Genomic DNA, 15648 nt, shown 5'->3' with positions numbered 1-15648 from the left:
ACCTAGCGCGATATGCGTCAGATCGGTGTAGAAGACGCCGAACTGCAGCGTCAATGCCCCGGGGGTGATTTACACATTAGAACACAGGGAGCCCAGGAACTATAATCAACTGTAATACGGAGTCTCTATGAGCGGGGGCGGGGGGGGGGGGGGGGGTATCGGCTGGTATCTCGTGTAAGAAATAGACAAGGGATGAAGGCTCCAGCCAGCTCACATTTTTTAAACTCGAAAAAACAGACGAAAAGAATGAAAAGTAAAATATAAAAAAAAATACCAGGTTAAAGAATATTAGTTGCTTCTTCAAATTTCGCCAAAGCCCTACCTACATTTTACCGATATCTGCAGAATAAATCAAGAAAACTACACAAATTTACTCCATTTAGGAATTCCTAACGGTTTGCCCGAACGCACGGCATAGTTGGAGGCGTGGCCTGTTCAGCATTTGTCAACAACCAATCACAAGACTGGTTACGAACCACATCGAGGTCACAACTCGGTTAGCCTTGCTCAACTGGTTAAGTCTTGTGATTGGTTGTTGACAAATGCTGAACAGGCCACGCCTCCAACGGTGTTGTGCGTTCGGACTAACCGTTAGGAATTCCTAAATGGAGTAAATTTGTGTAGTTTTCTTGATTTATTCTGCAGATATCGGTAAAATGTAGGTAAGGCTTTGGCGAAATTCGAAGGAGCAACTAATATTCTTCAACCTGGTATTTTTTTAGATTTTATTTTTTATTTTTTTCGTCTGTTTTTTCGAGTTTAAAAAATGTGAGCTGGCTGGAGCCTTCATCCCTTGTCTATTTCTTACACTAGATACCAGCCGATACCCCCCCCCCCCCCCCCCCCGCTCATAGAGACTCCGTATTACAGTAGATTATAGTTCCTGGGCTCCCTGTGATTAGAACAATGGCGTTTCCTTCCCAACCGCGTGTTGAGGGACTGTGTTCAAACGAGATCAACCATGCTTCAAGTTTCAAATATTAAGATATAATATGACGACTATACAACTTAGAAATGCGGACAGCATAGTTACGACTGAAAATGTGAATGAGATTAAGCAATTATACCCACCAATGCACAGAGAAACACGCCACGGTTCAGTGAGCAAGCCTCACAGTCACATGACGAAGAACAAAATGGAAGCTTCAACAACAACGCCCTCTGTAGCCGATTATATTATTAAGTACTTTCCCGGATGTCGAAGATACGACGTAACGTAACGTCGTCGCCACAAAACTGAAATTTCTTTTTATCGACTTAGTATTTTCTGCTATGACAAAGCCGGAGTATTTTTGTACACCAGTCTCGCTACTTCCGAGAAATTGGTATATTTGTGTAAACTCTTACTCAAGTTACTGGGTTTTTTTTTCTTACAAACCGTACCTGGAAGATGTATTGTGGCAGTAAATGCCATTGTTGTATAGTAGATATACGCATTGTTTATCTGGGAAACAATCATAATATTATTACTTTACACTCATTGTAACGCTGAGTTGTAGTTTCGCTCCACTCAGAATGTACCGGTAGTATACTTTGGTGACGCTCTTTGATAAAAACCTACTTTGCAATATCAAGTATAATTGCCAGACAAATATGAAAAAAAAAACACCTGCGAAGAAACTGACGATGGTGAGATTAGAACAAAATCGAGTAATACATTTCTATGAATATTAGTGTGAATCACAATAATTTGTACCATCGTATCTCACAAGTTATTATAATTACAGAGGACGGGGAGTTAATTGCTCTTCTAGTCGTAAATAACAGAATGGAGTTTTTCTGAATGGCGCCACCAAGTGAAACTATAAAAAGAAATACGGTAGATTGTCCACGTTTGTCGCGCGGGAGATGTACAATTATGTTGGAATTGATATAACGATCCTTTTGAAATTTTCAGTTGATTTGATTGGTAAACATATACACATGTGATCATTGATGACAATCTTACAAGAGAAAGTTAGATATTGATTTGAGAATGTTGTGTTTTGCATCTCAGTATCCAGTTATTGTATTGTGGGCAGTAGTTCATCCTCAATCACTCAATCAATTTGTGTACAAATATATGCATGTTTGTTTAGTTGACATAATATATTTTACAAGTAACATTTTAAGAACAACTTAATAGACTAATAAAAGTAAGACAGCTGTATACATCTTTATAAATACTCATTGTTTATTCATTTCACTTCACTTTAGACAAATGTTACCCTGATTCACTTTCTACATGGCAGTATTAAAATAGAGTGTATGTTCCTTGTACGTTGTCACAATAATAAAAACATGGGAGCCCTCAGGGTTTGACTGGACCCACACAAAGAAGTTCGCTAAATTTGTGTTTAAACTTTTTAGATTTCGGCATTCCATGATACATCCTTGAGAGGAAAAGATGCGCGCTGGTCGATACTTCCACTATACTGTGTTGGTGCATACTTTGCGGTATCCTCATATTAACCTCCTGGTCATAGGAGTATGTACTGTACAATATTTTATTTTCGCTTGGAATTTATTTGCACTATTGTCGCTGAAAGAATGATTAGGCGAGAATCAATCCAGCAAATATACCTTTTATTAAGTATTTTACATTCAACTTGTGTAATTTCGTATTTATAAATATGTATTTTTGTATGCCAATATATGCTCACACGAGGGCGTTAATTAATGATGTACTTAACTAAAACTTAAGGAGTCTTTGTCCACTATAAATGTGGGTCACAGGTCGAATTCAATTAGTCGGTAATTTTCGTCGAGTCGTTACGAACACATTCCTAGTCACCAACACTTTGCTACGTGGTTGCATGTCATATGCGGTTGCTTCGTTATGAGTTCTCCAAGGCAGAGATGAATGAGATTGTTTCACGTCAAGCCAAATTGAAGATATTGTATTGTTCTACGGACGTTTGCATGAACCGTGTTATCTTTCTACACAATATTTACAAGAACTCGGCGTTCAGCGATTACATCGCGTTTGTTCAAGCCTGTGTTGTCATCAGCCGACGAGCCGAAAATTAAGCCACATGTTGTGTGCGTCGAAACGGTTGACTTTTGAAACTATGTAATTTTAGTGTACACTTCGTTTTTTTATTCTATGCGACGGTAAATGTATTTTTTGCGTATCATAATTTCATGCGCCTTGACACGTTGTAAATGTATTATGCTGAATTTATTGCTCATTCAAGTTCATGTCAGTTGATACCTCGTGAGGGCACGAGTACAATATTTAATTTTGGTAACAGCCTGTCTTTGTGTCGTTTCTTGTTACGATTCCCTTTTTTGAGTTGGGGGTAACGAAAAGATTCACGTCTGTCCGTCATCCGACCCCAATTCAAACTCGGCCGTAACATTTTTTTTTATTTTACATGCTAATTATATTTTCTAAAGTTTTTATTCAAGCGATGTGTGCGGTGCGATGACCAGAAACCAAATTATTTTAATTGAGGCGTCATTGAGGACACCTTTTTAAACACTGCGTTAACATAAAATCTTCAGCAAAAAAATGCTGGGAAACGCAACTCAACCAGGTTTTCTGAAAAGTCGACTAGAAACTCGAGATAAAGAGACGTCACGATGACCTACAATTTTATTTTTATAACATTTAAAATTATTTAACAATAGTTTTCATGAAATGACATTTCCAACTATTGAGACATGGTAAAAAATATTACAAATACTCATTATATGTTTCTATAATGAATAGATGTTTGAAGATGTTTTTTTTATTTGATTTATTTCTTCAACAAAAAAGGTAAAAAAAATATTCTATTGGTGAAAATGCATTTTAAATGTGTTGAATAGTACACGAGAAACAAGTGAAAATGCTTAAATTTGGATAATTATTATGCAATTGCAATGTCTTAAAGCATCTATTTACCAATATTTATGTTATAAGATTCATTGAAATGGAATGATGTATATTTGAGGTATTGAAATCTAATCAGGTCTGCGCGGTGTTCCAGGGCATCTATGTATCAAGTTTTATCAAAATCCAATGAGTAGTTCTGGGGATGTTACTGGAACAGACGGACACATGTACACATTGAAATGGGCTTTTACCAGACCACTCTTTAGACATACATCAAGTAGCAGTGATCTGTCATTCAATGATTTATCTGACATTTATCGGGCATTGTATCCAGGAAGTGACATCGTATGCTATTAGGCCAATGAGATTCACTCTCTGTCTGCCATTATAGGCATTGTATCCAGGAAGTGACATCACACTATAACAGATACACTTGATTCGCTCCTAGCAGAAAGATAACTAAAACCTCCTGATTAAGAGCATTTAAAGTTTAAATAACAATGTTATATTTTATATTCAGAAATAACTCAAGTCGTACAGTTTTGCCATTCATCCAATACTAAAATTTTGTTTAATCATAGATTCGCAGAATGCAAATTTACCGTTTGTATTTTAGCTGACAGAAAAAAATTCTTGTATTAACATCTCTCACATTTATTTCAATTTTTTATGGAAATATACAAATACATTTACCTTAACTCTATAATTACTATTCTGTTGAAAACTATACTGTAAACTGTACAGTATATTCTACCAATACTTGTACTGAAACATTCGATTGCGGACTTCTCCGAGAATAACAACGTTTGGCTGCAATACTTGTAATCCCAGACAATCGTCAACGTTATCAATTACATCACTGCCATCAGTGAGATTGAAACACAAAAGAACGGCAACTACTCTGTTTGGACAGTGAGCGATGGCGATTGCTGAAATATTTTGTCCAATATCTCTACTAACAATGATATCATAGTGTCATGAATTTGTTTTTGCGTATCTGTTAACCGACTTAATTAACTGATTATTAGCGAATTGCTGTGTTATGTCTGTCATCGTTTAGGTCTATTTGAAGTTTTGGACGGAACTTGGCGCAGTGATTTGGAACTAATTACAAGATACCGTCGCTATTCTGACATCCGTAGTTATTAATGTAGTGAACGATTAATCAAAAGATATGACGTATTCAGTACTTAGTTTGATTGGCTTTATGATTGAAGTTTACGCCTTAGAGTCTTTTTACTGCTTTGTAATTGGTTAGAGTTTTGAAAATGAATAAAGAGAGTTTGAGTTGGTCTTGGCGAATACTCCACGACAGACGCAGCCTTGGGCAGTCGAGTCTGGGTCCGAGAGAGTCCAGGGGCGAGCCTTGAGGCAGCCCAGTCTTGGGCGAGTCTTGGGTCAGCCTTGGATAGTCTTGGGGACTTTTCCCCAGGGCGCTGTGTCTTATAGAGTGCTCCAAAAGATCGACTAAGACGAGAGCTGAAACGTATTTCGTTGTGTGTGCCTTATTTGACTGTAAAGTTAAAGTGACTTTCCCGATCCCGTACCTCAAGGGGACGAGATATAGAGACGAGACGAGTTCCCCCCTGACAAGTGTGGAGAACCCCGGGAAGAAGATTTTCCCCCTGATAATAGCATCTACGTACACATGTTGGAAATTTGAGAACTTTCATCATGGCCGTCACGAGCTCGGCAGATTCCTTAGCGTATTCCCGAATCAGTACGTTGCATTCAATTACATTTTTTTGTACCAATTATAATTGTCGTTTTAATATCATCATGAAATACTGTGTAGTTCGTTGTACCTGCTAAACATCGTAGCTGTATTCCTATGTTGATCAGTCAGTAATTGATCTGAAACTAATTTTGATTTACCAATAAAATTTTCTGTGTTCAGTCGTCTACATAGATTGATATTGATTACGCATGTCTTCCTCTGACATCTGTCTTTCCGGTGCAGTATATACTTTCAAAACTGATTCAAATGGCTGATAGATTGCTGTTACTGAATTGCCAGTCTCTTAATAGGTTTGGTTGGCCTATCCTGAGGTGACTAATTTATTGATGGGAATAATTGCGTAGTTCGTTGCCAACTGCCGATCGTCATTAAATAGCTGGACTACCTAAATGACAAATTCTTAATCAAGCGAAATTAGGTCCGCTAGTACAGTTTTGCAGAGAATATCCAGCAAGTAGGTAATTAAGACAGAAGCTCCTTTACCAGAATAACCGTACATACATACAATGTAATGATATTCACATCTAATCGTATGCTTTGTGCCAGGCACGTGATTTGTAGATATATAATTCAGAAATCTGCAATGATCAAATAATCTGTACTGGACTAGTTGCCCTTGAGCACTATGTTGCATTATTCACACTGTGACTGCCCAACAGACAGTGAATATTGCCCCGCTGATTACAGACGAAGTTATAAAATCAGCCTGAGAAAGCAGTGCTAAAGATTTGAAGTACATGAAGCCACGGTTACTAAAAAAGAACCGTGATGAAGCTAACCGTATTGGATGACTTGTTTACAAATATTACAGCAGTCTTTTGCCGTATTCAATTCTGCATAACTACACAGATGACAATTGGAGATCGTTTTTGCATGCAGAAAATTGATGGTGTTTTAGTAGCCGGGCGAGCTTATTTGATGTTTTTTGTTAAATTTGTGTTATTTACTCACAAGGCCGTGATATTTAGCAGGTTATTTTTGGAGCCAAACTGGTGATAACTCCTATGTTATTGGGGCTCCGCCTACAGCGATTTAGTCTAATAATAATTCAGCAATGGATATTAACAAGTTCATAGTGTGCGAGATTACCAAGTTGCTTAGTTATGATTGTATTAAAAAAGTTCCAGATCTTTGTTTGTTGTTATCTAACCCATTCAACAGCTGTATGCAAGCGCAGGTTGGTACTGGAATGTATGCAATTAAATTTGTAATTGTTATACATTGTTTTGATGATTTTATAATTATATAATATAATTACTATTTTAATTTTTCTAATAGATCTATTATAATTACTATTTTAATTTTTCTAATAGATCTATTATAATAACTATTTTAATTTTTCTAATAGATCTATTATAATTACATTTGATTTGAATTCAGTGTACTATCTATTGATATTTGTCATGCCAGTTTTGGAAGTCGTGCAAATGAGTTTTCTATGGTAGCAATTTATAGTGCCGTATCAGTTTCTTCAGTAAAATTAGTAAGGTTCGATTAGTGTGGGGGCGCTCCCAGGACAGCAGGTTTGTCACTGTGTATCCATAGCTTTTCTCGAGTCGGTCTTTATTCTTTGTAATGGTATTTTAATAATTTCTCTTATATTTGCTGTTACTAAATTTGTTATGTTCAGAATTAGGATTTTCACCGAAACAGACGGGCTGTGGTTTCTTTCATAGCCTTGCGTAACATTGTGACGGTACTTGAGCAGTAAGACGCACTCGGGTGGCCTTTCAGTCGCCAGGCGTAACAGTAGCTTGGTTGGGCCGTCAACTGTAAATGCAGAAAGCTCTGTATTGTGTATTCGCCGACAGGGCCGCAAAGCTGAAATGTGCATTGCGTGAGCATATTGATACATATGTAAATGTGAAAATATTCACTCTTTGTAGTTAATGAAATTGTAAATAAAGTATGAGCGTTTAATGGACATTATTATATGAACTAAGTATCTGACATTGCCAAGTTTTCTATTTCTTGTAGGGTATGCCGTTGTTTGGGCTCATGAGCAAGGGTTGCCTTGGCCACCAGTCTGAACCTTGGTAGAACGCTGTATGTATGTGACTTTGGTAATATTTGTTTCTTCTTGGTTTGAGTGCCAAAACCATGCCATTCAGTCTTAATCTTGTATAATCCATTACCGGGTATGTTATTTTACGGCGTCAGAATATATTTTGAATATTACAATTATATATTGTATATAGATGACAAGCTGGGTCGCTGGTACGTTTGTGTTTTTAGGGAGAGTTCTAAGCATGTCCACTTTCGCAAATTTAGTAACTAGCATTTACAATAATTTAATTGAATTTTTACTGTTGAAATCTTGTGTAATGTAATGTATTCAATATTGATTTGAAATATTGTAATTTAACTTGTTTATTATGGGGATGTGTACATGAAAAACGAGGCCAACGAAAGAAGCTATTGGTCAGATTGTTTGGAAGTGCGACTTCGCACATAGTTTGTTATGAATATTTGGTTGGTCAAGTGTGCTAGCTTGACTATGATCAAGTAAACAATACATAAAGATATCACCATTTGCTGTTGCCTTCTAAATGATAAACAAAACACTACAGATTACCGATTTTGTTAACTAAAACCTCTTTGACTTAGTTTTGCTTATGGAAACTTGACTAACGTCTGATGGTTACAAGTTATTCCATACACCCTGTCTAAAACGTAAAGAGGGTGGGGTTGCCGTTCTTTATGAAACCAATCTTAGTGTGAATTATAATATGACCAGTGTGAATCTAGCCATCTGATTGGCTGATGCCAGGGTTTATATCTGGCAATTTATGACTCGGGCCCTGTTTGATGAATAATTAATAAAACAAAAACTGGAATAAACTGGATTGAAATATGATAAATATTGTCGTCTGCAAGTCACTAGCGGCATTTTCAGAACATAGTAATTACGTCAGACGACGAGCCTCAGATCAATTTTGATCTGAATTTCAAATGGAACCAGCTGGATCAAATTGACGCTACTGATGAAGAACTTCTTCAAGCTACAATTAAATGGGAGCAACAGAACACCGGCGGTAATAAAGAGCCAGATCAACAGATGCCGGTGTCTGCCGAAGGGCAAAGATTCCCAGAACTTTCTGAAGAAATGGTCGACAACTTGGCAGCAAAGAAAAATGAAGTGAATACTAACGCCTCCACAAAATGGGGTGTGAAATTACTCAAATGTACTTCTGAACAGGCCACGCCCCCAACTGTGCCGTGCGTTCGGGCCAACCGTCAATGATTCATAAATGAAGCCAATTTGTGTAGATTTCTTGATTTATTCTGCAGATATCGGTAAAATATAGGTAAGGCTTTGGCTAAATTTGAAAGAGCAACTAATCTTCTTCAACCTGGTATTTTTTTAGATTTTATTTTTCATTCTTTTTGACTGTTTTTTCGGGTTTAAAAAATGTGAGCTGGCTGGAGCCTTCATCCCTTGTCTATTTCTTACACTAGATACCAGCCGATACCCCCCCCCCCCCGCTCATAGGAACTGCCACTGTGGAACTGCGTACAGTTGATCATAGTTCCTGGGCTCCTTGTGATTAATACTGAGAATAAGTGTGAATTGTTACCTGTATTTAAGAAGAAACTGTAGACTAATTTACTTAAGAATCCTGAAAGAACTATCATCCGACTGCTGGTAACTGTTTTTGCACCAATCCTCGGGGGCGGAACTACGTCACAGACGTTCTACGTTGCTAAGACGCGCACCACTGTACCATGCATTTCTATGGGCTCTGTGCGCGCTGCTGCGGGACGCCGGTCGAGCTGGTGAAAATTCGAGAAAACAACACAAACTCAACTTTGAAGTAATCCCGAACAGCCAAATTTATATATGTTACACACGTAGGGCTAATCTTGTTACACTGTTCAGAGGAGTCTCAACAATCATCCCAAAGTACCGTTTTATGCGAGTTTTGGGCCTTTGTTTTAACCACCGCAGGTTGCCAGGCGGTGAAAATGCCCGGATGTCCGCCCCCTAGGATACATTAAGAGTCTAGCCATGTACAAAGAAACACGACGATCAGTTAACTTTTTAATAAAGGACCAACATTTACGCGGACAAATGCCTCAGATGCTCACGATACGCGTATATACGGGAGTTTCATGTGGTTTATAATATAATTAAATACTAGTACATGTCAGTGACATGTTAGTCAAACTGAAAGTCAGTTGCGGTAATATAGACCTTTAAATCTTTTCAAACAAATCAATTCAAATAACTTTGACAAAGTAGTGGCAATAGCTATCGGCCTATAATTATCTTTTGAGGAAATGTCACCTGAACTGTCTTTTACAATAGGCACAATCCTCTTTTGGTAATTACAGAGGACGAGACGCCTAACGTTATTTGCTCTTGTTGCCGTAATTAACCAATTGATGTATGCGCACGCTATATACCTCACGAATAGGACCTCACAGATACGACCTCACGAATAGGACTCAGGAAGTGACGTATTGATTGTTCAATGGTGGTACATTATAAGTAAACGATGCCGGGGCCATTAGTATAAATATATTTCGTATTTCGTAAATAAAAACTGAGCTCGCGACGTGGACTCGGGTCGTACACAGTCAGATAGAGGGACTGTGGGCCGAAGCAGCAAGGGCCGGGAGCAAGGGAGTGTTTGGTTATTTAATAAGCCGTGGTTTGCGGTGCTACTATTCGATGACTCGCGATGTAACAGTCGATAATGCGACTGATTAAAACACCGTGTGCCGTTATATTCATGAGTACAGAATGTGTTTTGAGGCCTTCGAGTTCCAGTTGGTAATCTTGAATTTACCGGTAGTGATGTTTTCAACAATCAGATTTGTCGATACTTTGTCGATGTTGGTCATGGAGAGGGACATACGTATAGAGTCATGTACGTCCTGGCAGAGTACTGATGACAATAAATAATGATGCTCGCAAAATAATTCTAAAATAAAACAGTGTTCGCTTATAATTATAAATGTGTGGGTTGACGAGAACTGCGGTGTTACCTAAATTTAGCTTTGAAAAACAGTGTTTAGATTTCCAAATAATCTGGGTGACAGTATACTCTCAATATATTAAATAAAATATACATGATTCGTCTTCATTGATTAAAAAAATTACTTGACCCATTATTTGAATGGACATTAGCAGTAAGTTTCATGTTTTAATGCTGAAATGTAATTATTTACGCAACAACAAACTTATATAGAACTCACAGTCTCACGTTTTGTCACAGTCCGTGCTATTACAGAGAATGACATTTTCCAGTACACGAATAACGCTTTATAAATGCTCTCCGAGTGCAATTTTATTTCAAATGACACCAATGTGATGATACCATTCAAGCGAATGTTTTATTTGCAAAATCTATGTCGAAATATGTAAGATGGCATGTTTAAATACGTGTTCTAAACTCCACTTCTTATTTAAATTAGGAAAGGTATTAGAACTCCATTTTGAGTACATTGTACTAATGGATATTAAAATTTTGATGGAAATGTGTTGTCATAAGAATACATAGTTCTACATGTCACTAAAAAGAGGGCTTAGATAATTCGAAAAAAGAACTCCGTAGCGCAGAATGTACCTATTCCTCTCCAATACATGTAGCTTCAACTTGACAGTGAACCCCTTTCATTCACGGTGAATCGTTATTTAAGGATGTAACCCTGCATATTGTCTGTCTTTCTGTTGCCTAATAAGTATATTAAATGAAATTGGAAAATGTCAAATAAATATTATTTTCTATTACTATTTTGACAAATTATTATACTTAGTTGAGATGATGAATTCCACGTCTTTGTTTTACTCATTTAATGAAATATAAATTGCACTTACTACTATATCAGAAAAGACAGCAATTACATAAAAAAACAATATAGAGTACTGAGGCCTTTCATAGAAATGTAGATGTTTTAAGAATTATCATACTTCTACCGTTAAATGCGATTTCAACTTGAAGTTAGCTTGTTCATTACGGCTGAATGAAATTCATAGTCACATAACTTACTTGCAGTTGACTGCCGAATGGACTGTGAACCAAAACTGTGTTGGAGTTCACATTCAGAAGATGCGTAAACGGTTTAGAGAATATGGACAAGAAGCCCCTGCAAAATACTAGTACGCGGATTGGCTTTAATACTAACCTCAGAGTACGCATTCACAATGTTATTTTTCTCTTAAGAGGCAGTAGCTCGTGCACCTTTGTGAACACTGTGACAGACTCACTAAGGTGTAAAAGCCAAAATATCCGACTATAACTACATATATCCATGTTTTACTAGTATATCACCTCAGCCATTCGACTACAACTACACATATCCATGTGATACTAGTATATCATCTCAAACATTAGTCTACAACTACACATATCCATGTGATACTAGTATATCACCTCAACCATTAGTCTACAACGACACAAATCCATGTGATACTAGTATATCATCTCAACCATCCAACTACAACGACACATATCCATGTGATACTAGTATATCATCTCAACCATCCGACTACAACTACACATATCCATGTGATACTAGTATATCATCCCAACCATCCGACTAAAACTACACACATCCATGTGATACTAGTATATCATCTCAACCATCCGACTACAACTACACATATCCATGTGATACTAGTATATCATCCCAACCATCCGACTAAAACTACACATATCCATGTGATACTAGTATATCATCCCAACCATCCGACTAAAACTACACATATCCATGTGATACTAGTATATCACCTCAACCATCCGACTAAAACTACACATATCCATGTGATACTAGTATATCATCTCAACCATCTGACTACACTACACATATCCATGTGATACTAGTATATCATCTCAACCATCCGACTACAACTACACATATCCATGTGATACCAGTATATCATCTCAACCATCCGACTACACTACACATATCCATGTGATACTAGTATATCATCTCAACCATCCAACTACAACTACACATATCCATGTGATACTAGTATATCATCTCAACCATCCGACTAAAACTACACATATCCATGTGATACTAGTATATCACCCAACCATCCGACTAAAACTACACATATCCATGTGATACTAGTATATCATCTCAACCATCCGACTAAAACTACACATATCCATGTGATACCAGTATATCATCTCAACCATCCGACTACACTACACATATCCATGTGATACTAGTATATCATCTCAACCATCCAACTACAACTACACATATCCATGTGATACTAGTATATCATCTCAACCATCCGACTAAAACTACACATATCCATGTGATACTAGTATATCACCCAACCATCCGACTAAAACTACACACATCCATGTGATACTAGTATATCATCTCAACCATCCGACTAAAACTACACATATCCATGTGATACTAGTATATCACCCAACCATCCGACTAAAACTACACATATCCATGTGATACTAGTATATCACCCCAACCATCCGACTACAACTATACATATCCATGTGATACTAGTATATCATCTCAACCATTAGTCTACAACTACACATATCCATGTGATACTAGTATATCACCTCAATCATCCGACTAAAACTACACACATCCATGTGATACTAGTATATCATCTCAATCATCCGACTAAAACTACACACATCCATGTGATACCAGTATATCATCTCAACCATCCGACTAAAACTACACACATCCATGTGATACTAGTATATCATCTCAACCATCCGACTAAAACTACACACATCCATGTGATACTAGTATATCATCTCAACCATTAGTCTACAACTACACATATCCATGTGATACTAGTATATCATCTCAACCATCCGACTACAACTACACATATCCATGTGATACTAGTATATCATCTCAACCATCCGACTAAAACTACACACATCCATGTGATACTAGTATATCATCTCAACCATCCGACTAAAACTACACATATCCATATGATACTAGTATATCATCTCAACCATCCGACTAAAACTACACATATCCATGTGATACCAGTATATCATCTCAACCATCCGACTAAAACTACACACATCCATGTGATACTAGTATATCATCTCAACCATCCGACTAAAACTACACACATCCATGTGATACTAGTATATCATCTCAACCATCCGACTAAAACTACACATATCCATGTGATACTAGTATATCATCTCAACCATCCGACTAAAACTACACATATCCATGTGATACTAGTATATCATCTCAACCATCCGACTAAAACTACACATATCCATGTGATACTAGTATATCATCTCAACCATCCGACTAAAACTACACATATCCATGTGATACTAGTATATCATCTCAACCATCCGACTAAAACTACACATATCCATGTGATACCAGTATATCATCTCAACCATCCGACTAAAACTACACATATCCATGTGATACCAGTATATCATCTCAACCATCCGACTAAAACTACACACATCCATGTGATACTAGTATATCATCTCAACCATCCGACTAAAACTACACACATCCATGTGATACTAGTATATCATCTCAACCATCCGACTAAAACTACACATATCCATGTGATACCAGTATATCATCTCAACCATCCGACTAAAACTACACACATCCATGTGATACTAGTATATCATCTCAACCATCCGACTAAAACTACACACATCCATGTGATACTAGTATATCATCTCAACCATCCGACTAAAACTACACATATCCATGTGATACCAGTATATCATCTCAACCATCCGACTAAAACTACACACATCCATGTGATACTAGTATATCATCTCAACCATCCGACTAAAACTACACACATCCATGTGATACCAGTATATCATCTCAACTATCCGACTAAAACTACACACATCCATGTGATACTAGTATATCATCTCAACCATCCGACTACAACTACACACATCCATGTGATACTAGTATATCATCTCAACCATCCGACTAAAACTACACATATCCATGTGATACTAGTATATCATCTCAACCATCCGACTACAACTACACATATCCATGTATCTGTCTTACTGCTATCGCCAATTTCTTCATCAATATTTATTCAGTTTCATGATCTCATTCTTTTTTTGTCTGTCTTTAGGTAGATTAGCTTTGAATTGACCAACAACTATTTAATTGTGCATTTCACCTACAAGATAATTGTAAGAGTGGAAATTATGTATATTGCACACGGAAATTTACACAATAGAAATTAAGACTTGGAAATTCTATAATTATAGCCATTTTTGCGTTAATCTTAGCGTTTTGGGAAAAAATATACTTACTCTTATTACACCGTATATGCGTAGACGCGACGTAAAACACTTTTATGATAGAAGCCTACTCATATTATATGAATTTATCCATTTTCCAATAAATTTGACTCCCGGGCAATATATTTATATTGATTTTGAAAGGTTTAGGTCACCAGCCTAATTTAGAGAAAATGATATTTGTATTTTAGTGGGTATTTGCTATTTTGTCAGTTTACAATACTTAAATCATGAGTCGTGTGGCGGAGATATTGTGCCATGTTTCAAATTGTAGGTTGCCGAACTTTTCCTTTTAACATTGTGCTCTATAGAATTGTTATAAAAATACATCAATATTCAACTTCAACGTGTTCAGCTCTTTCCATGCTATTACTAGAACCACATACATTGGAAAATAAACGCACAATTTCGGATAGTTATCGCTGAAACAGGCATTAGCCTAAAACCTCGCGGACGGCCGTGAAAAATGAGGTTATGATTACTAGTATCTTTTTTGAAAGCTCTATCGTGACTACACCCATTTCTTAAAATGCTAGTATTAGTTCACTGCGCACATTGCCCCAGTGTGGTGACGGACATTGTCACTGATAAAACTCTTCTTAGCAGAACGGTGTCTCTTTTATTTGCAAGGAGGTACCCAATAAGTGGCGAAATAGAATTCTACGACGTCTCCGTATTTAGGCCATTCTAGAGTGTCGTTGAACGTGTGCTCTGAATGACTGGATTCCAGGCTGTGGGAGAACCCTGTTCATCACTGTACGCTGCAGCTGTGTGATACACTATTGTATGATTCTCTGCCAGACATGGTCTTCGAAGCAGCCTGAACATGGCATAATCATAAAAAAACA

Source organism: Saccoglossus kowalevskii, chromosome 3 (genome assembly GCF_978046115.1).
Source record: "Saccoglossus kowalevskii chromosome 3, keSacKowa6.1, whole genome shotgun sequence".
Lineage (NCBI taxonomy): Eukaryota > Metazoa > Hemichordata > Enteropneusta > Harrimaniidae > Saccoglossus > Saccoglossus kowalevskii.
The sequence above is the reverse complement of the archived record's forward strand: the minus strand, read 5'-3'. Positions refer to the sequence as shown.